General features: G+C 31.8%; 1 non-coding gene across 1 annotated transcript; it reads right to left on the bottom strand.

Moving 5' to 3' along the window:
* Window positions 1-19,229: 19,229 nt before the first annotated feature.
* On the bottom strand, window positions 19,230-19,301 carry TRNAD-GUC (transfer RNA aspartic acid (anticodon GUC)). The gene has a single exon. It is a non-coding gene; the product is annotated as a tRNA-Asp (tRNA).
* Between the last annotated feature and the right edge of the window lie 4,721 nt (window positions 19,302-24,022).

Raw genomic sequence — 24,022 nt, forward strand, 5'->3', positions numbered from 1 at the left:
TTTGAACGGAACCTAGTATCTGTCGAAAAAGTCTCGAACTTTTTTAGTCCTCCGAACCATTGTCGAAAGAATTAGGATTTTCAAATTTTTAAAGCCTAAAGGGATAAATAAGATTTGAGAGGGCAGCACTCTCTGGTGGATGGATTTCATCAACTTCGGCAACAAATTTATTCAAATCAAACAATGATTAGTATTAATGCTGACTAACTGAGTGACCACACTGACTGACTAACTGAAATACAAATAATATTAAATAGAGAACTGCTGTCTTATGTTGAGTAATATCAAAACCATCAAATCTACTTATTATTATTTATTTAGGTTGTCTAACATATGGTTACATTAATACTTCGCATTTTCGTCAATAGATATCGCTTTATAAAATTCAAGTACCTAGTAAACAATAATCACTGACAGTTGAAGTCGGTTTTAAATCCCATTGGACATTAAATTTCTAGGCTTGTTTAAATAGGAAAGGAAAGGGAATAAATAGGGAATTCTTAGGTTAGATTTATAACTATTTCTTCTGTTTAAACTATATAGTTTAATTTTACTCGACTCAGTTTTACTGCTTTCAGTAGTGATGGTTTTGTTCAACTTGAGCAGACTAAAATAAATTAGGCCGAACTGATTCGAACAAATTCAAACAAGCTTCAAACCATGAATAACCGGCTTTCCCAGAAGCGTTGGGTGTTGTGCATGGTCAGAACTATCTCATGTTTTTTTAGATTTGGGGTTTAAACATATTTTTCTTTTTTAGCGTTGATGTTGATGGCAAAATGTCATTGTCGTTGAACTATGATGCGTATGTCAATTTGTCAATTATCTTCAAGTCTAATTAAATTAACTGATGTAATACTATAAAAAAATTACTAAGTTGATGTTGTGACGCAATTGTACATTAATCATCTATGAAGTTAAAGAAACATGTTACTGTATAACTGTTTTGTATAACTTAATTTATTAGGTCCTTTAACTGTTTTATAATATTTTTGCCATGGAAACAATATAGTATTGTATCGAATGCCTAGTAAAACCAGATCCTAGTAGGAAACGCATGGCTATAACCATAAAACTCATGGACGCACGAGATCGTGAAAAATTCGAGTATTTAAAAAAACCGGTAACGCGCGTGTTCCTTCCACATGAGGAGAGCATCTTGAATCAGCCTTCTCAGCCACCACCTAGGATCCAAGAGAAGAGCTTCAGCCATGAAACACGATATATCCACAGCGAAGAATCAGTGTCATGAATGAGGAACAGACAGAAACAGTTAAATAAGAAAAATAACAAGAAGCTGGAATCAAGAACAGAAAATAAATAGTCAGAAATAGAAATAAGAATAAAGAAAGAGTATGAATCAGTGTCATGAATAAGAATGAAATAAGAACAGAAAGAAGCATCAGTTAGGAAATAGTCCGAATCAAGAATCAATAATCAGTCAACGACAAATCAAGAATATGGACGATTTTCGTTAGAGACAAACTTGTAGAAGCAGAATCTCCATTAAAAGAAACAATCACAGAACAAGTTCACATCAAACAGAATATTCAGAGTACTTACCAGTCGTTTGTATAAACAGTAGTCGGGTCCTAGAACGGAATAGGCATTAATTAGATTTAGTAGGTCGTTTTAAATATATTTCATAGATTTCTTCGCATACCTATCAAGTTTATACAATTTCAACTTCCCTTCTATTACTTTGGATATCAGTTATGTTATTAGTTTAAATAAATCAATTCGTCTTTGTGCATTTACACAAAGAAGAGAGAAAACAATTTGTATTTTATTAAAAAAAATTTTTGTCTCCTTAACACTATATAGTTAGTGTCCTACAGGATTTCTTTGAATAAAGTAATATAGTATTTCTTTATTCACAGACGTCTTTGCGTTGATATGTTTTACTCGATATGTTTGACACTATATGCTTTTTATGCTTCAGAGAAATGATAGACACTCTATTTCAAACTTGTCTATGTTATTTTTGATATATGCGTAAACTAAGTTTCGAGGTCTCAAGAATTAAACAGTTATGTAATTGCTGTTGAATTGTTTTCAAACACATGTTTCATAATATTTTGTTGTTCCTAAATTTCGTCTAATATCTCGATAGTTATAGGCCTTTACACTACACTTTATACTGATGTTTGTGTTATCCTATATATGATTAATTTCAGCCATAATTAAAACCTAATCAAAGAACAAAAATATCGATGATACAGATTCATCTAAGCCCGACGGGTGACATTTACAGCATTCCGAGAAACCACCAAAACATACAGGAAATAATCGATTTAGCCGGAGCCTGGCGACGGTTTTATCCGAAATCGAATGCCCATTAAACCCGAACCTGTCGAATGGCACATAATCAATTTCTATTGACTGTTTTTTTTTCTCTTCATCTTCAACTTGTCGGCATAGTTAGATCGTCGCCGAGTTCATCGGCCCAGAGTGTTAGTTTCTTCCTTTGGGTACGCTCGGCCCAAGCTTAGAAGCGGCCCACGCTCACTCGTTCGACTGGTTTGGGACGCCTTCGGATTTTTTCAGCTGGAGACGCAAGATGTAGCGAGTGGTACCGTCGCAATATTTTCTTTATTCGTCCTAAAGCCAGGTCAAAATTTTAATGTCGACACAGTACCGCGCGGTACGCCGCGCGTCTCCCTGTGACGATGACATTTTTTCGATATTATTCAGAGGTATATCTGATATCTTCCGGCGTACATGATCAAATACTTCTACACATATTATTTATTGCGCACGTAGCTTGTCGTCGACAAAGTGAGTGAATCAGATATACTGCAACAATAATAGACAATGAATGAATAATGGAAGTTGAGTAAATAATAATGAAACTTGACAAAGTGTGTATCTGAATATCTTTCAGATAAAAAATGAGTACTGTGGCTACTATAGGTAAATAATATATAATTTGACTTTTATATCATTACTCTTTAGGTTATTAATAGTAGTCATGATACTATGACTAGAAACAAGAAAAATTCAATCCAATCAAGTATATTAATTTATAACTACATTTCATTTTTGCTTTGACCAATTCACCATCTTTGACCATTCAATGTCGTGTATATTGGTTCTCTCCAATATTCTAATTTTGTAGGCATTGTCCAGTAGTAGTATTGGTTCCACGTTGGTGCATATTTCATCTATATTTTATGGCTAAATCCATTTGATTTTAAAATCATTATGCAGTTTGTTACGTAGCGATATGCATTGGTAAGCCATCGAGGACTATTACTTTAACAGTGTTGGACCACGAGTCAGTTCGGAGGACTTATGACGAATTGGTGACTTTATATTTGCATCCCATAAGCTTAGATATGCTTCATTATGGACTAGTAAGTCACTTTGTTTGATTTTAGGACAAGTTGGGAGTGTTTTCAGATTAAGAAGTGCATTTCTTCAATTTTGAGTCTGATCGGCCCAGTTTCTTGTCTAACACGATGTTTCCAATTTAACAAGCCATCGAAATTGACGTTGTGGTATTTCGCTGATTCTGCTTGATGAATTGGGAATATTCCATGTAAAATATAGGTTTGCCTTTCCGTCGTTTGTGCAAGTGAAAGGAACATATTCGAAAACGGAAATAGAAAAGCAAAATAGGCCTGAAATATACCCCGCACAAGAGCCTTTTAAATATTGATATTGATATTGATATCAATACAAAAGATATTGAATTAATTAGTACTTATGTTAAGAATATGTTTTAAGCTGTGCTAGCAATAAATGTGTTACATTTATTAGATAGAAAATTAAATTGTACTTCTGTAAATTAGGTCCATTTTCACGAACATTATCGTTGGTCATTGACCAACTTAAAGACCAAAAGAAGGTCTTATTTGTCATGATTGCTGGGCGACTGTGGTGGTTGTTATTTCCGCAATTGTCATCATAAGTATAAAGAAGATTGTTTTACTTCTTTTGAAGCTATTCACAAAAAATATTCACTCTTATGTCTCAACACCTTCACACTCAATGTCCTCACACGTCATCATTAATTTAGGTTATATTTAGGAAGTACACATTGACGTATCTATACAGTACTCGTCTTGCTTGTGTACCGATGCAAGTACAACACAACAGAAGAATGTGCTGTTATTATATAGAGAAATTAAGTTATAATCTTACGAAAGATGGAATTTTAAGATAGTGTCAAATTTTCAGTTCGATTTCAGTCTGCTGAACAACCTAGTACTAGTACAAATTATAATTACGCGGCATTAATCTCTCATTATCTTCCGTTCAGTTAAAAAGAAATTATTTTCCACTTTTCAATATTTGCAATCTTTTCAGTTTTATGTATTTATTAAATTTTCATTCATTTTTCTACCGCCTCATATTCCCATCATAGTATCTATAATGCTAGATAAGAACTATATCCTTATTATTCTCTTGTGTAACATTGCCTTTTTATTTACTTGTTTTACTTTTTATTTACTGTATTCAGTTTCAAAATAAATCGCCCAAGTTAATTTTTTTTGGGATCATATGTAAAATTCATAAAATCATATTTTAAAACCACGGTAATTGTAACATACTATATTTTTAAATAATTATATCGAGAAATATTTTGAATGTATGCATATATGTTAAGATATTTTAAATGATTTATAAGATGTTAAAGTCTAAAGTGTTATAACCTGATTGTTTACATCATATTAACATGTCGTTATATATTTTAGAAAATCACCAAAAATCACAACATTTCATTAAAATATAAAAGTTTGAAGTAAAATATTAAATATAATATAATAAAATAAATTTATTAATTGGCACTATCGGTAGTTTTTTACAGTGATCATTCATTAATTAACCATAATTAACTGGCATATTGGTATATATAACTGGTTCATCATAGAAAGTCCTTATCAAATTAGCGATGACGCTGGATTGGGAATCGTTTTCCGATTATTTAAAATACGCCTTAACTTTATTTACAGGGGCTACGGCAAAAGCATCGCGGTTTAGGCTGTAATGTCACCAAATTCTCACTCAAACATGCCGAAAATGCCTTCAGTCCTGAGTTGCTGGAATTTGAAACCATCGAGTTTAGAAAATTGAGAAAATAAATCTTGGTCTATTGCAGTAATATTACAGTAAGATCATGGACATTTGGAAAAAACGGTGGCGCCCAGAAGACCACCAAATGCAAACTAGGGAAGTACAATTAATACACATACAACTTTCAATGAGTTCGACTCACTGCTTTACATTGTCATTGTCTCATGTCAATTAAAGTCATTCTTAAAGTCAATTAACTCCCATTACAACGATGAAATATAAGTTCACAAATCTATATTATAAAAACATTATACAGTTTTGAGCAAAGTAGTTGTAATTACTGTATAGCAAAAATTTGTTTTAAAATTTTGCAGTAACGAGTTTCTGTACAGATAAGTAAAACTATGGACAAAATATGTGTTGATAACTTTATATCTAAGAAAAGACAGTAGTTAAAATATTAAACTCGAAGAAAATCGGTAATATTATGGCATTTGGTTACTTGGAACAATTTTCATTTCAAAACAAATATATGCGATATTTTTGTTCGTATTTACAAAGTTAATATATCTTGTCATATATTGTTTTTTTGTCGGATTAAATTAGAGAATCAATCAATTTATCGTTTCAGTTCATCGATAGAAATAGTCAAAGAAGTAATAGAATAAGTTATATAAGTGTTTGTGCTCTTTTCTATCGGAGAAACACTGCAGAAAATCAGATAGTGTCGGCATTATGTTCTGAGAAACACAATAACAAAACACAAAGAATCGAAAATATTTTAATCTGATTCGTTTGCAGTTGGTTGAGTCATTCAAAGACGACGACTCATTGATGCTTATCTCGAATTGAAACGGTAGCAGGATGGAACAGCAGGAAGGCCTTTTTACTTGCTGTACTCGTTTGAAAGATTGATATTTATCTTCGGGGCCATTCAATATTATAAATCGATGGTGACTGATATAATAAATCGCAAAAAACTTTCATAAACGTAAGCCATATTGAATTCCGAAAGTTTAATTTTCGAGTAAGAAAATCAATTATTAATGAATTGTTTATATTTTTTACCGAAACGAAATCTTGTTCTACTGATGTATTGTTATTAATATGTTTTATGCCCAAAATATTGGAAAAACACTAGGTTAAATTTAGGAGTAACTAAAAGTTTTAGCAATATAAAACTTGTTCATACGTTCAACGTATGTTCATACGTTTTCAACTCATTAAGATGAATCTCATTAAGAACCTAATTTGGGTTAACCTCTAATATGAAAAGCGCCGATAAGGTTTTATTGTCTAACTGTAACTTGTGTAACAAACTCAAAACCACAGAATATATTAAATAACCAATTGTGTCATAACTAACCACAAGCGCCAATAAATTAAATCAAATTTAGTGACTAGTGGTTTTATCTAATTAAACGTATATTACTTTAAAATATAAATAAATAAATATTGAGTAGCTTTATTGCTTCAATGCAATCTTATTATGATTGTGTCAAGTTCTGAACACTTTACTTTGAATAGACTGAATATTTAAAATTATTCTTTCAATTATTTTAATTGCTCTACAACTAATTGCGAATCAAATAAGTAATTCTGTTGAAATTAATCTGATAGGTTCAAAATTATATATTTTACAAACTTAGTTAGGTGCTTGTTTTTAAAATGACAACATTAATATAATTAAAGAAAATATCTATAATATTATATGCGAATTGGTGAACTATACTTTAAGTTGTAATTTTGTAATGTTTTAAGTTAGTATGTTGTAAGTACATGAACAATTTAAATAATTTAATCATTCAAAAATTAAAATCTGACGTATATTTTTCACAATTTTAATTTTCTATTCCTAAGACGTAATAGCACTAAAAACCACCTGAAAAGTCCAGTTTTCATTCTGTATTTGTTATCCATTCTTCATCCGCTCGTGCGTGAATATCAAAATGTTCACATTGTTGACATTAGACGTTAAAAAGAGTAAAATTGTCTAATACAAAATGCACGACCATTTATACCGACATTTTATATCTGTCATTATCAATATCAACATTACAACATTCACATGTTTGCGATTTCGAATTCTTTATGTGAATTTTGGGTCGAATAAACATTAACTGTCGGAAACTGTTATATTATTTCATCTGTTTTTAAATGAACATGTTAGTACTATCAAGTCTTATCAACTTAATTAATGAAAGGCTAAACAGTGTCAAAATTGTGCCGAGTATTTAGATATGACAACGTTTGTTACACTAAAATATAAGCTATCTGAAAGTAAAATAGTTGAAAAGGATATATTGACTTAAGCGATATATTAACATAATAAATTAATAAATTATGACTTAGAGTCAAGTTCTACAATCAACATGGTTGCTTTTGTTATAGCAATATAAGGAAAATCTAAATATTTACGAACAAAATGTCTACTGTACAGTTATCTGTATAGGATCTAAGAATCCGTATGGCCAAAGAAGAAATCAGGGGAACCTTGATGTAAGCCCAGGAGATCTGCATGTACTAAATAAAGAGAGCGACACCTATGCTTGATTGAAACCAAATACGGAAAATCTAAACTTATGCGAGAGAACAAGACTAGAACTTATCTTTGGATGAACTATGGTGATTCCTCAACTGAACTCATAAATATCTGCGAGACTAGTTTAAATATAGAATAGCATTTTAAAAATATTGTTAATCTGACTGAAGCGAAAGAAGGTGCCAGAAGTTATATCTAGCAAACGTAGGGGTGTTTATTTGAGGTCGAATATAACAAAGCTTGAGATTATGGAAATACACAATTCAAAGTTTGAAAGCAAATTATTAAAATTTAGAAATAGTTAATTATAGATACGATCAAGTCATTTTATAACATGAAATCTTTGGGTTCATCTTCCACAATCCGTAAAAAAGCTCGTTGGAGTACTTCAATTAAAAGCTCTACTATATTTACCAAACAGTGTTACTTTTGACTTTTATTTATTGGGACACAATAAATCATATATACTTATGTATAATGTTAAATATAATTGAAACTCTATATATTACGTAGGAACATTACGGTCTTTATTCTACATTGTATTATTCCAGACTAATGCATAAGTCGAGAATACCACCTCTTGGTTACCCAATTTCCCCATCAAAATAAATAAGTTTACTAGAGGACCCCGGTTAAGTTTTCATACTATAAAAATGGCGAAGCTTCAACCTAACATAAATTATTTAGTGTATGATTTATAACAGTAGTTGTTCTTAATATTCAATAATTTAATAGAATTCTTAAAGGTAAAAAACATACTGATTCAGTGCGATATCCCCCTGGAATCTATAACGATCTATAATGCTTTGAAAAAGTGTCAGTGTACTCTAATGTACTCACCAAAACAGTCAAATTTGCACGATGTTTGTGAAGTTCGTAAGCAAAAATGTATATTACCATTCGATTCAACCTGATTAAGAGAGATATATAGAATAATCTTTAAAATAGGATAGAATAGTAAGTAATTTACCAACGACAAAATATAGATAAATAAAATAATATATAACCCCATACAGCATAGTACATATTGTTGTATATTGCTGCCAAACACTGCCTTAATGCAAAATGACAATACGTACATAGCCAAAGCCAAAAAAAGGTTCAGTATTAGTTGGACCAGTATCAGAATATCATAAAACATCTTCCTTAGACAGCTCAATGGCCAGAATATAAGAGCACCGTCAACTATTCATATTATTTTATCCATCACCTGTGACTTAAGTTTTATTTTATAGTTGTATCCAGGAGGGACTTTAACTAATGTAAATCAGATAAGGTACTCATTGGACATTGAATAATTTGTTGAATACTATAAGAATTGAAAAAAATTGTTAAAATTTATTAATCACTAAAGTGAGACTGTTTTATTATTAAACATTTTTTCGTTATAAAAAATAGGACACCGTCCTTTTTTGGAGTCTAAATATTCTGATTAAAATATGGGAGATTTGTTAAATTTAATTAAGTCCGCGTATTAATTTTTAAAATGTCTTCGTTTTATTAAAACGCACCCTGTAAAACATAACGCTTGTAGGCAAGACAGCTATTTTTACAAAAATTATGCATTAAAATGTTAGTATATACGCGCAGCTTTAAACACCATATATCATTTGAACTTTAAATGACCGCATAAACTGTCCTTAATCTTCATATCCCAACAATAATAAATAAAATGCGCCCTGTATTTAGAAACGACCTTTACCAGCCACCATTACCTACTCCATTATTTTATTATTCTCTAACACTTCTAAGTAGGAAGAGGATACTGTGGGACGGCGACGTCCTAAACTAATAATTCATATAGCCGCTAATGCCGTTCTTCCTTACTTTCTTTCCGATTCGAAGGTGAACCGTCTCGTAAATATAATTCGTACCTTAGGAACGGAGATTTAATCGCCCACTTAAAATTATTAGGCCGTGCTGATCTTAGGGGATAAGTGCGTAATAATAATTTTTACTAAGTAATCTTACGAGAAATATAAAATATTGTCGTTTATAGTTGTTATATTATTAATAACCGTATTTCTGGTTATTGTAGTAGAAAATAGTTTGAGGCATTTTGACCGTTTGGTGTGTTAATATGTTCAGAGCCTAGTTAAGAAAATTTAGGAAAAATGTTAGTTTTTAGAAACCGATTATAGACAAAGGAAACTCAAAAGCATTGGCTGAAAAGTCCCGTGCCTAACACATAGATAGCGCTAGTTTTATTGCACTTGCCGCTTTTGTAGTTAGTACTAAGTTTCAAAAGAAAGCTGTTAAAATTTCTCGATATTTTACTCAAAACTATGTAACTTATTGTACTAGGAGTGACACCTACTTTTGTTATTTTCAAAACAATGTATAAAAAATATTTTAATGTTTTAATTTTACGGCTTCTTGATGAGAAAAAATATTGCTCAAGCGAGGCAATGGCTTGAAAAGTGTTATAAGGACTTCGCTCAATCAGAAACAACAATAAAATATTGGTTGGCTGACCTCAAGCGTGTTCGTAGAGACATGGATGACGCAAAACGCAGTGGACGTTCAAATGAGGTGATAATACCAGAAAACATCTAAAATATCAACAAAAGCCTTTTGACTGATCGAAAGCTGATGTTGCGTGAGCTAGCTATATGTATGTTGCGAGATACTAAAAAAGAAGGTGTTGGTTTTATATTGCATGAGGATTTGGCTTTGGAAAGCTCTGTTCAAAGTGGGTGCACTTGCTCACTGTTGACCAAAAACAAGAACATGTTGAGTATTCTGAGCAATGTTTAGCTATATATAAACGTAACAAACCGAAAGTTTTGCATCGATAGAAGAAACATGCATCCATCACTTCACTTCGGAATCAAACCCGTCGCCATCTTAGCCACTGGTGACAGGCCAATTTTTTTTTGGCAAAAATAGTTCTTTTAATTCAACATAATTCCCTTCAAGGGTGATACACCGATTATAGCGACCCTCCAACTTTTCGAAACCATTTGTGTAGTACGATTTGTCGTTTGCTTCAAAATAGGCCTCAGTTTCGGCGTTCACCTCTTCATTTGACGAAAATTTCTTCCCAGCGAGGATTCTTTTGGGATCTGAGAACAGGAAATAGTCTCTGGTAGCCAGATCTGGAGAATACGGTGAACGAGGAAGCAATTCGAAGCCCGATTCGTGGAATTTTGCCATCATTTTCACTGACTTGTAACACCGTGCATTGTCTTGGTAAAGCTGCACTTTCTTTTTCTTCAAATGCGGTCGTTTTTCGGCGATTTGGTCCTTCAACGGCTCCAATAATGCTATGTAATAGTCGCTGTTGGTGGTGCTTCCTTTTCCAAGGTGGTCGTTGAAAATTATTCCATGCTTTGGAGTTTTCTCACGCTTTGGAGCAGGTTCATCGTGTTCACTTTTGGGCGTTCACCGCCTTCGGTGCTCATTTCACCACATCTAAACTTAGCATACCAATCCTTGATTGAATTTTGGCCTTGATGATTGGGGCAGTGTCCGGAAGCTCGGCATCAAGCCAAGTTTTTGCTACAACTGTAGTTTTTTCCTTCAAAAAGCAATATTTTGTTAACACGTGAAATTCTTTTTTATCCATTTTTTTTCACAGTAACATAAGTGGCTTCACTCAAAATGCTATAATTCACAAACTGTTGAAAAGGTATCCGACAAATCCGGCTGTCAAATTGATAGACTCGCACGCGCGTTTGGGCTAACTAAAAAACATATGGATTTAATTCTAGTAGCGCCGTCTATGTGTCAGGCCGAGGACTTTTCAATCGACCTGTTAAAATTCATGTGTTCATCAATGGCTTTAACCACTTTATCTTAAAATTAATTGCACAATATAAAATCATTAAATTAAGAGAATTATTTTCTTTTTAATTGTGCCCCGTATACTTTAAGCAATTAAACTAGGCACTATTAGTTTAGAAAATATATGCTTCCCGATCTGTGTCGTGGGCAAAACGTCAAGGTAATATGTGATATTGTGACCTTGACGTGCTTCTTTTTTGCTGAATGGTATTGCTTACGTAATCGTCGTCGGTCAGGTAAACGTTTCCAGTTATAAATATTTCCAGTTACTGTAATTAATTAAAGAGGATTATAGTAATAATTTAAAAGAGTGTTGAAAGAGAAACATTCTATTCGTTGACGATAAGTATGTAATAAATAAGACACAAGGGTAACTTGATCGTGTTTTTGGATATGTATTTTTGAATTTTTTTCTAGGTATCTCATACTTTAGTAGCAATTTGGTGTCTAACATTTAGACACCAAATATTACAGACACCCAATATACACCAGTTATTAAAAAATATGCTTTTCACTACACTCAGTGGTTTAACAATTTGCCTCGTCAGCAATATAATCCAATGGTAGTAAACATTTCAGACCAAACGTTTCTTCACCGACATCATGCACATTTAAGCCATGGGCAAGTACTTTTTTATTAGTTTAAGAGGTTACTAGTCTACAAATTTGAGTGAAAACCCGTTTTTTTTTTTCGTATTTTTAAAACCCAACGTTGACGACCTGAGGTGTTACTGACTGGATACAAAAGCCCAAAATAATAACGAATCAACAAAATCTTTAATATGGACTTTTTAGATTAAAATGTAAATTTTCATTCTTCATTCCCATCTTAAAAGTTATTACTCGTATGGGAATAACAATGGTTCAGAAGCCTATGCATTTGCCGCTAAATATAATAAAATCCGAAATAAGCGCTCGAAAATATAAGCTAATAATGCTTCAAAGCAATCCAGAAACTGTAATTTGAGAGAAAGAAGTTCAAAAAATGATTTTTCTAAAGTAAATGAAGGCCATATCACAAAGAACAGGAATCGCAAATTGAAAAAATTTAGGCATAATATAAGCAGTAACATTGTAGTAAGCACAACAAAAAGTAAGTGCTTAGACTGTGCCTAACTTTACCCGAAATATTAAACGTAGTTTCTCGAAACTTTGGTTTTTCTGAGACAGTTAACATGATGACAGCAGAGATGACGTTGACAAAGTCTTTAATATGTTTATGGATGTTGTATGCTCGTTCAAGGTGGAAAAATAAGGATGTCTACATTCAAAGATGCATATTGGCAGTATTTTGGTTTTGCTATAGCAAGCATTGACATGCCATGATATCGAAATTGTTTTGTAATTCAGTAAACAGCATTTGGCGAAAATGCATATATTTTCTGTGCTCACGTTATGGACAGAACAGAAAAATCATGCAGATGATTGTTACTTTTGATCGAGGAATGTCATCGCTATAATTGCATCAGTGTTGAAGCCAGTTCCACTTAGGAACTGTGATCCGTTGCCAATTACTCCAGATAAAATTGCAAAAATATTTTAAGAATTTCGACTTCATCACAGTGGAGCAAAGAAATCGATATGATTATAGAAGAAAGACATTAATTTATTAAGAAGTATTTGTCGGCCTTAATAATTGGAAACTACTGGCTAGCGAAAAAAATTACAAAATGTTCAACCTCTCATGAAGCAGCAGCATGGGCATAATTTCAATGTGTTTTCACAGCTTTCTCGATAACCAAGAATAACCGGATTACAAACACGTAATCGACAATTTGTTACCAAATTACACAGCAAAAATGATCGAATATCTCTCAAAATATATTTTCTGCATTCACATCTTTATTTTTTCCCAAAAACTGCTGAAGTTCTCAGTTTAACCTCTGTTCATATCTAATGTATAGGTGTGACTCAATAAATGTCCTTTAATGGTCAAAAATGGTAAAATACTGAATTGGTTGAATACTTCGTAAACTATAATTATACTATAAATTTTTTTTAAAAAATGGGCTTCTGATTTGGATTCTGTTCCCTATCTTGTATACTTATGTTATCAACTAAATTACTTTTTAATTAGTATAGATGGTTTAGCTATAATCTTAATTTATTACTACTTTTCTCTTGTACTTGCATTAATATACCAGCAAGACGTCCAAGTACGGGATTAATATAACAATATGTATTTCCCAAAGTAACATTGTTCTTATTTAAATACAAGTTAGCCCTATGATATAGATGATATTTATCTAAACTGTATGTTGAAAAATATCACGAAAAGAAATTATTTTTTTTATCAATAGTAGACTTAAACCGGCATCCTTGACGTATGCCAGTTTATTTCAAAATTGATTAAAAATCGCCGTTTATTACCCTCGTAACATTTCTATACTAACCAACATACTATCTTTAACCGATCTTGTAACACTCTATATAATCTAGATGGCCCATCCCACAATTGTAAAAGAGACAAACAAGCATATTAATCATTTCGATTGTGTCGTTTCTATAATTGAATTTTTACGAAAGGTTATGTTTAAGTGTCTTCGTCTCTGGCCTCTGGAAAGTTTTGCGGTCGCTACGGCGTACGCTGTATTTAAGTAAGTCATCCGTCCGTCTATCCGATCGTGGGCAGACTTTTTATTTGCGGTTAATGGTCACAGCAGTTCCCGATATAATCAGAAATGTGAATTTTGCGGCTTAGCATCGGATATTCGTTATAAACAGTGCACAATAAAGGTGACACATTCAATAAGCCTGTTCGCTGTAATACGGTAAGCTTTGTTTGCGGCGGACAATAAGGATTCCTTTCCAATTATCATTGCGGGTATTATTGCTATAGTAACAGAGAAATTTACCGATGATTTATGTGCACGGTTTATTTTTAGATATGAAGATGTTTTTCACTTTAAATTTTTTTATATAACATATTTTTCCTGCAAGTAATTGCACTCGAAACGCAAGTTAAAAATCAGGATTCTCACTGTCCGTTACAATATATCATACTTTGAATGGGCGTTGGTATATGATTGGGTTGGCGCTTGTAAAGGTTTTAAAGGTTTGTTTTGATCAAGTAATCAATTTCGTACTTTATTTTTGAATCATTTCAGCTTTGTCTTTATTAAGCACAGCATCTTAAAAAGTAGTGTTGAGAACAATCGACTGAAATCGACTATCGACTGTTTAGTAATTGAATACTTTCTACTATCGACTGTTCAGTCGTTTACTTTTAGTTACTATTTTCGGTTCTACTACTTCATTCAACTGATTTTTAACGTTCTGGCCTTGTCGTCATAGCCGCGATCTTGAAAGTAATGCGCCGAATTTATGCTTATATTGATTTATATGTAATATATGGAGTTTTATGTTATATTTTTGTAGTTTGTTTGCGAGTAACTACTTATTGTAAATTAATATAGCAGCATTTTGGAACACTAGTTTTCGAGGGCAAAAAAATTAAATTGTAAATGATAAATAGTAAGATACTTTTGACTGGCATAATAGGTAATATTTTGGACTGGTATAATAGGTAATAATTTTTTGATAAACTTTCACGATTTTTGTCCAAGCCTCTTGTTTGTCAAAACTTTTTTCCTAAAATCTTGAAAACTAAAATTAGGTTCCAAAGGTTTCAGAAACTGCATGGATCCAAAAGATTTTAAGAATTTTTTGCAGTAGCAGTTTTTAAATTTCTTTTAAAAATATTAACGGTAAAGAGGTGACTAAAGTATATTAAATATATGTAATAAATATATTTTCTGATAGGAAAACACTACTTTAAGATTCAACAATTTATTTTGTTGGCTATTAAGAAGAGCACCACAGTTTTTATTTGTTAACGAATGGACTATCTTAACAGAATATGTTCAACTTTTAAAGCCCATTGATATAATAACCACCGAGTTATCTGGTGAAAGATATCCCAACGATGTTTTTAATTATACCGTTAATAAGAAGACTGCAACATTCCATCAAATCCAGGATTTTAACAAGTGAATGGGGGAAAATTACAAAATTGTCTATTAGATGTCATCAATAAAAGACTGGCAATTTTAGAAATGAACACGATATGCGGGAAATCCATATTTTTTTATACTAGATTTAAAAAAGCAGGATTTTTTATTGCAAATAATGCTGAGGCGATACAAAAAGTTATCACAAAAGAAGTATCTTCCATTCTAACTTCAAAAAATACAAGTATAGTTCCACAACTCGAAATTCAAGACACGACTACTGACCAAGGATTTATTGACATCTAGAGATATTTTGATAAAAAAAATGGCTAGAATGAAAGAAGTAATTACTCCAAGTACTGCAGCAACTTTACAGATTTGGCAGTAATTCCATTTATTGGGCGTTTAGAAAACCCATTGGATTTTTGGCAAACCCATAAAATGAAACTACCTGAATTATATCAGTTACACGTAGAATTATTATTCGTCTATACCCGCAACATCTGTCCCCTAGTAACGAGTTTTTTCAAAATCTGGGCAAATAATTAACCATCGAAAAAATCGCCTCACGGGAGAAAAATTGAACATGATAATATTCACAGTAATTTTAAAATATGTCCGTTCAAAAATAAATAAAACTATTATTTAAAAAGTGTCTGGTAGTTATTGTACGATCATTTTTAGTTTCATTGTGGATTAGATTTTTCAATGATATACGTTTATATTTTATTTAGTAGTTATGGTTATTGAAAATCTTTAGTTTTTAGGTTTTGCTTAAGCTGTATTGTACTATTAATATTTATTATACTATGTTATTCAAAAATAGCAATTAATATATTAAAACAAGATAAAACATTTGTGGTGTTATTATTCCATTCCATTTTAGACATCAACAGAACATTCAGTATAAAAGTAATCCTACTTCCTTTAAAATTATATTATTTATTACATGATAATAACTTATCACATGAATGAATATATATAAATCTCTGTCTCGCTTATACTACCATTGGAGAATATAAAGACATTTAAAATTAACTGCTCCAAGCATTTATCTCCGTCCTTTCCTATCTCACATTGTATACAAACAAGAATTCGTACATCTTCGTCTGAAATCGCGAATGGAAAAAAACAGTCGAACCGTGCATTTTACTGAAAATAGTAATTACTATTTTTAGTCGCCATTTTTTTTTGACTATCGACTGTTTCAGCTCTTTTGCGACTATCGACTGTTTCGACTGTTTTCAATCGATAGTTCCCAACACAATAAAAAGTAACGTTGGGAACTATCGTCTGAAAATAGTTGAAACAGTCGATAGTCAAAAAACTAGCAACTGAAAAATACGAAAAAATTAATTATTATTAATAATCGTAATTACGCTTCGACTGTTTTTTCAGTTCGTTATATCAGATGAAGATATAAGAATTCCTGCCACTATAAGTTGTACAGCTTGGCTCAGGTCATTTTAAATTAAATTAAGTAGGCAATTGGCATTGTTAATGGATATAATGTTCACACTTTTTAATTTTAATATCTGGAAAGTAATGAAGACATTAATAAGTGAAATTGGCTATTATATTTTATTAGTATGAGCATATTTGTTCCAACCGTATCATAAATCAGACCTATTCCTAGAGATGTACCCATTCCTTCTCGTACACCCATGGAAATAAATTATTGAATCTTAAAGAAGAGTTTTCCTACCAGAAAATTAATTTATTGGAAATATTTAATATGTATTTTAAATATGGTTATCATCACTTTAATGTTAATATTTTTTACGAATTTTAACAACTGCTACTGTAAACATTTTTAAATCATTTGGATTCAAACATCTTGATCTTAGGAAATAAATTTTGATAATCAAAAGACTTGATAATCAAAAATCGAGAGACCTAGATCGAAACGAGAAAGTCAATCAAGAAAAATATTACCTATTATTGTCATTAAAAGATTAAAAAGTATTCTACTATTTATCATTAACAATTTTATTATCTTTGCCCTATTACATTATTAATTTTGAAAAATGGCGCTCCAAAATGCTATATTAATATATAATATATTGTTATTTCCAAGCAAGTTATCAAAAAATATAAAACCACATACATTACATATAAATCTATGTAACCATAAATTCGGCATATTTTTTTCAAGGTCGTGTCTAAGACGGCAGAGCCAGAATGTTAAAAAATCAGTCGAATGAAACTAGTAGAACCAAAAATAGTAACTAAAAGTACACTACTGAAACACCGATCCATTATGATAACGAAAACACTAATAGGGAACTATAGCTGTGCTCAGCAACGACAAACGAAAAAAAAAACGGTTCTTGGTTAGGAAAGAATATCGGTTTATTTAAACAATACCATATAAATACATTTTAGATAACCTTAATAGGAATAACACATAATTTTATGGATCTTGTAAAAATTAACTCTTCTATAAATTCCAGAACCTAATTATTTTTTTCTATGTGAAAGTGTGACAAATGATTAAAAGTATATTTTGACGATAATCTTATTTCTTAAATATCGTGAATTGATCTCAGAACCGGCGACCCACTAAACAAACAACAGGGTGCTTTACTACTAAGTCCTGGAAATTGGAGAATGTCTTCGATCTCTGTTTGTCAATTGCTGAGTAAGGAAACAGGCAAATTACATTGTTCAATCTCACTTTGGTTGCGTTACTCTAAAACAGTTTTGAACTTGTGATGGAAGGTTCTCCCACGCATATTATATTCAGCAGACTTGATCTGATTCTAGAGAAGTATAAGCAGAGAAGCATTTATTTCAGTCACTGCAGCAGCCATAACGGATAAATACTCCAAAATGCAGGACGATATATGTAAACCCGGCAATAACTTGTTTTAAGTTTCTTTTGCAACAGCAATCACATTTTATTTAATTATACTATACACCTATAGGTTCAATATAATGATCTATGTCGATACAATAACATTATACGTGTAAGGAGAAATATAGAAAGTAGCGTAGACTTAATGTAATCACACTTTAGAATTATTAGTAGATTAGAAGAGGAGATGAAGTAGAAGAAGTTTCTTATTATCAAGTTATAAAAATGTAATAATCTATTTTTAAAAACCTATACAATTATAATTATACATTGCACAAATGAGAAAACACAACTAAAACTATAACTTTATAAAAATTTAAACTACACAAAACACTATTATACATATAGGCTAGTAACCAGTCAAAAACTTTCGGAACCTCTCCCTACAAATTATTGGTAATTTTAGCATATCCATTTTGACATTATTTTTAAGAAGCGTTATGAGGAGTTTTGAACTAAATTTAACACAAACCATCATATCAATCATACAATCTACAACTTGTTAAAGTCTATCATGGCAGGTACATCAGTTCTATATATCATTAGTTCATGAATGATATCATTTAGATATTTATATAGCAGAAACAATGAAGTATTGATTTTGTTCAAGTCTTTCAATAGATATCTATAAAACCAACATTGTTGAATAGAAACCCACAGGTGCCTTTATTCCGACATATTATATGAGTTTAGTTTGTGTCCTAGATCATTACCAAATTTTGCAGATATTAGAAGAAGAGCAAGATATGCCAAAATTTTTGTAACTATTGAGTAATGATTGATAAACAATATACTAATATACAATATACTAATAGTTAAAAAAACAGTATTACAGTTAACATGGGAATTTAGGGACATATATTTCGTATTGATAACTACAGATTGCATGTTCTAGTTGCCAGATAATTTCTAAATTTTCTCAGAAAATAAGATTTAAAAAAATGTTAAAAATTAACAGATTTCGTGGAATCGAACGTATTAGAAATATATATTCCATGTTCCTCCCTTTGTAGTTTCATTAAAGTGCGTAACAAGAGTTCATGACCGGTTCAGCTAGTTGGAAAATAAAAAAATCCTCTCCGGCCGGGAATCGAACCCGGGTCTCCCGCGTGACAGGCGGGGATACTTACCACTATACTACCGAAGACTTGACAATCATTTGTTAAGATACTCACATCCTCGGTAGATTATATTGTTTTAAAATTAAAATACCTTTAATATGTTCGAAATTAAATGATTCTATATACTATCAATACAAAACGATCAAAAGGTCTATCTTTAAATATTTAAACTATTATTATATATAATCATTCATTAATTATTTTCACTGATATTATAAAAACCTAAAAAAATGGATTTTTATGTTTATGTGCTAACTGTTGAATATTGTTTAAAACTTTGTCCTCTTCTTATTTTTGCTCCATTATATTGATAGTAGAAATATTTTAATTGGATTGATAGTGGGTATTAATAAATAGAAAAAATAATTATACTTATATTATAAAAGGCAAAATATGGCAAAATGGATAAATTATAAAATATATATAATATTGTCTTCCTGTTCAAATGAATAATCCACAAGCTTTTAGCAAGGTTAACACTACAATATGCTACAATACTTATTATTACAGTTAGGGATTATTACCACCCCCAGCCCTCTAGATTATTTTAAATTTTCTAGCACTACATTTGTCTGTTAATTATTTTAATTTATTGCCAATCTCATCAGGAGTGGAGTTCATTTTATTACTGCTCTGCAATCTTCAATGATCTTCGATGTTCTTTAATATTTAAAATAATAAAAATAAAATGTTTTTTAATTTTTCCTATGAACGGCATCAGTTTAATTATGGACGAGATATTTTCTAATAAGCGATGGTATATTTAGTTGTGTTGAGAATTGATATCCCTGTAATTACGCAGACTAGAGTGTTGCGCACTAGAATTTTAAATGGAGAAAGGAGTTTACATTTTTTGTACATTAACATTAAGGGATAATTAAAATTAGCAACACCATTTTCGGTATAATTTTGTGCTGGATATTCTCCGATTATTTGAATTTGTGGTGGAACTATAAGAAGTACCGATTATAAATCGAGATATTTAATCTTCTGCAGCCAAGCAATAGGAAATATCAATATCTGTGAAAAACATTTCCTTAACCTTTAGATATAGTTGAAGGACCAACAAGCAGTTATATATCTGTCCTGTTTATCTGTCAAAAACTATTCCGATTAAAATGATTTCTCTAAAATTCACAATCACTTTAGTTTATAAAAAAAAGCCCTGGTATGTGCATGAATATATTTTTGGGGATAACTAAAGAAAACCTATACAAGTTAATATATTAAATCTTCGTCTTCAATGAGTAATTGTTGTTTATTGTATTTAAGGCGTATATTTGTAAAATTTTACCTCCGGCCGATATCTATTATTACAACCTACTTGGAATCAAAATAAATTGTTTGAACGGCGACAGCACCGTTCTCATCAAAGTGTACGATTTATCATAAGAAATAATTATCGTCGCGAACAATAGCACCACGAACACTTCGAAAGGCGTTCGACATTCAACCTCTTACCTAATAAAACGGCAATTAATTAAAATTCCTGGTACTCCCATGACGGCGGCGTTACCGAGCCCGTGTTCCGTTGCACCACCTAGTGCACACAACACCTCGCCGAAGGTGAGGCCCATCAGCCTTGCAGCCCCCGCTCGATGCCTCGTGCAGGTGTGAGAATTTCGTCGTAAAACTCCGGAGAGGATGTGTCGAAACTGACGAGAAAACACCCCGAGAACAAATTCTGATGCTGATATTTCGCCGTGATTCAGGTTTCTTGCAGCGTGGGATATAGATATTTGCAATAACATAATAAACTGATCAAAACAGCAACCAATTGTTACAAAACAATTTCGCGTAAATAATGTAATCAATGTTAAAATACAATGGGTTTAGCAAAACGTAATTTTAGTTTTTCATGTCTCCCAAAGCAATGAATAAACTAGTGTAGTCTTATAGTCCTGTGGTCGAAATTCGACCACAATTTGTAAAGTTATTCTCATGTTTCTCTCACCTATTTTTGTGTATAAAAACATACAAAAATAACTATCTCAAGAACTAATACTCACTAACTGTTTTTAGTCACATTTAATTAAAATTAACTTTCAATAATCGACAAAATAATTAACAACGTAAACATTTTTTTAATAAGATTTAACCGTGCCTAATTTCGTGTCTCAAGATAGTCTCTTTTTCCTCAAAAAGGGAGGCAAAATATTTGCTAAACGGATTAATATATATAACAAAAAATTCAAGCACTCAATTTTACATGTCCCGTTTGATCGATTATCTTTCATCATTTTCCGTGCAAAACCATAATATGTTTGTATAGAACCGAGCAGAAACTGAAGAAAGTGGCTTTAACCAATTTACTTTGAAGCTAGCTTTATACCATCAAGAGAGTTGTTATTAGTGAGAGTTTATTAGTTGTTAGTTGAAGAGTCCCCGATCTACCATAGTAAAACACATTTTTTTGCCAAAATTAGTTTCTTTTTATTCAACATAATTCCCTTCAAGGGTGATACACTGATTATAGCGACCCTCCAACTTTTCGATACCATTTTTGTAGTACGATTTGTCCTTTGCTTCAAAATAGGCCTCAGTTTTGGCGATCACCTCTTCATTCGACGAAAATTCCTTCCCAGCGAGCATTCTTTTGAGATCTGAGACCAGGAAATAATCGCTGGGGCCGGATCTGGAGAATATGAAGGATGAGGAAGCAATTTGAAGCCCTATTCATGGATTTCTGCCGTCGATTTCATTGACTTGTGACACGGTGCATTGCCTTGATGAAGCAGCACTTCCTTTTTCTTGAAATGCAACTGTTTTTCCGCGATTTCATCCTTCAAATAGTCCAATAACGCTGTGTAATAGTCGCTGTTGATGGTCCTTCCTTTTTCAAAGTAGTCGATGAAAATTATTCCATGCGCATCCCAAAATACAGGCGCCATAACCTTACCAGCCGACTTTTTCTGCTTCAACTGTATTTTCCCTTCAAAAATCAATATTTTATCAACACGCGAATTCCTTTTTATCCATTTTTTTCACAACAACAGAAGTTGTTTCACTCAAAATTCTATAGTTCACAAACTAATGATCCGACAGCTGTTAAATTTATACACGCATCGTTTGAAGGTTAGGACTAACTAAAAAACATATGGATTTAATTCTAGAAGCGCCATCTAGGTGCCAGGCCGGGAACTATTCAACTGAATTTTTACTTGATGAATATATTAATTTTGTTGCAGAACGTAGAAATGTTTCATGCTTTTACCATCAGCCATGTCAATGACACAAAATGAGGTTTGACATATTTCAAAAATTATGTATTTAACTGTGTTTCAGATATAACCTTAATAACTTTAAATTAAATGGTATCATTTTACTATCCAACTTAGAAGGCTACAGACCACACGAAACATTCTAATTATGTCCATCACATATTTAATGAGTCGTGCCAGTTATGAATTGACATACAATGGCGTAAAAGTATACAATAGGAACTGGGGTTTGACACAGTAGCGTCGACCCAGCGTTCTCATCTGTCCCGTAACTAATCAGCCCCAATCCGAAGGGGGTTGTTTTCAATGTGTGCTCAGACAGGGGTGTAACTGTGTTTGCGGCTAATGCTGTGTTTGTTTTTGGGATTTTGCATTCATTTTGACTTCGTTACAATAACTGAGGTGGATAGACGTTCAATCTGGTTAGACCCATTTTGGTTTTATTTTCGATCTATATATACACTACATGTTATGGAGTATGGGAAGGGTATTCAAGTGAATTTAAAAAAATATATTGATTTTTCCATGTACTAAAATATGTTGAAGCTAGATTATTTTATTAAATACATATAAATGCACTTGATATTTGAATTTTGTTTTTAACTTTATATTTAACCCAAATAAAACTCTGAAACGCCTACTTTCCTGTATGCGATATGACAATCACGTAAATGCTATATTTAGAGTTGATTTTACTTCTGATTAAATTAACTCTAATAGAAACTAAGATAGCTACTAATAGCTGAATAATAAAATTAGTAATAAATATTTAAATTCTAGTATTTCCAATGTGTGATTCATTCAAAACCCCTAAGAATTTATTAACTGTAAATATACTAATGAACTTAACATCAACTAGCTATTAACACCATGTATTACTTTATTATTTTTCAGGTATCAATACTCGAAGGTATCAATTTATAGAAAGTATTTTTCTGTGATGATTTAGCTCGGTTTTAAAATTTCCTACTCTTCAAGCACATTCGGCTTTTCACAGCGTTTTTCTTTCGTGCCAAATCCTCGGACCTTTATTTCCCACTTTTTATTACGCAAGTGTTGATTTATATTAGCATTACTGAGTGTTTTTAAAAATTATTGATATATCTCATCTGCAGCTTTTTTCAATATATAACTAATTCTACGGTATGATGTTAGGTGTTTCAGGTATTGTCATTATTTTTTAACTTTAACAGATATTTAATCAGAAAAATTGGCATTACAGCTTTTTTACATCTTTCTGGAAGCACAAGCAATCCAATCGCCGATCAATTTTAGCACTTCTTTGGATTTTGAAACTGTGCTATGGTGCTTTGATATGTGCTGTAGTGATGCTGATTTATTTGACTGGCAAGTAATGAAATGGCATGGTTGATGGTTGATTAAAAATGGCATTTTAGATTAATTTCTTTCCTTTTAGATCTCCCCACATTCTTTCTTTCAACGCGTAAAACGAATTAATGCTGAAATTACAAGTTGCGTGAGAGTTATCTGAGCCAGAATTTCGTGTAATAAGTGTTCCAAAAGAT

Source organism: Rhynchophorus ferrugineus, unplaced genomic scaffold, assembly GCF_030347505.1.
Source record: "Rhynchophorus ferrugineus isolate W39M unplaced genomic scaffold, kcgeb_rfMv2 rfM3, whole genome shotgun sequence".
NCBI lineage: Eukaryota > Metazoa > Arthropoda > Insecta > Coleoptera > Curculionidae > Rhynchophorus > Rhynchophorus ferrugineus.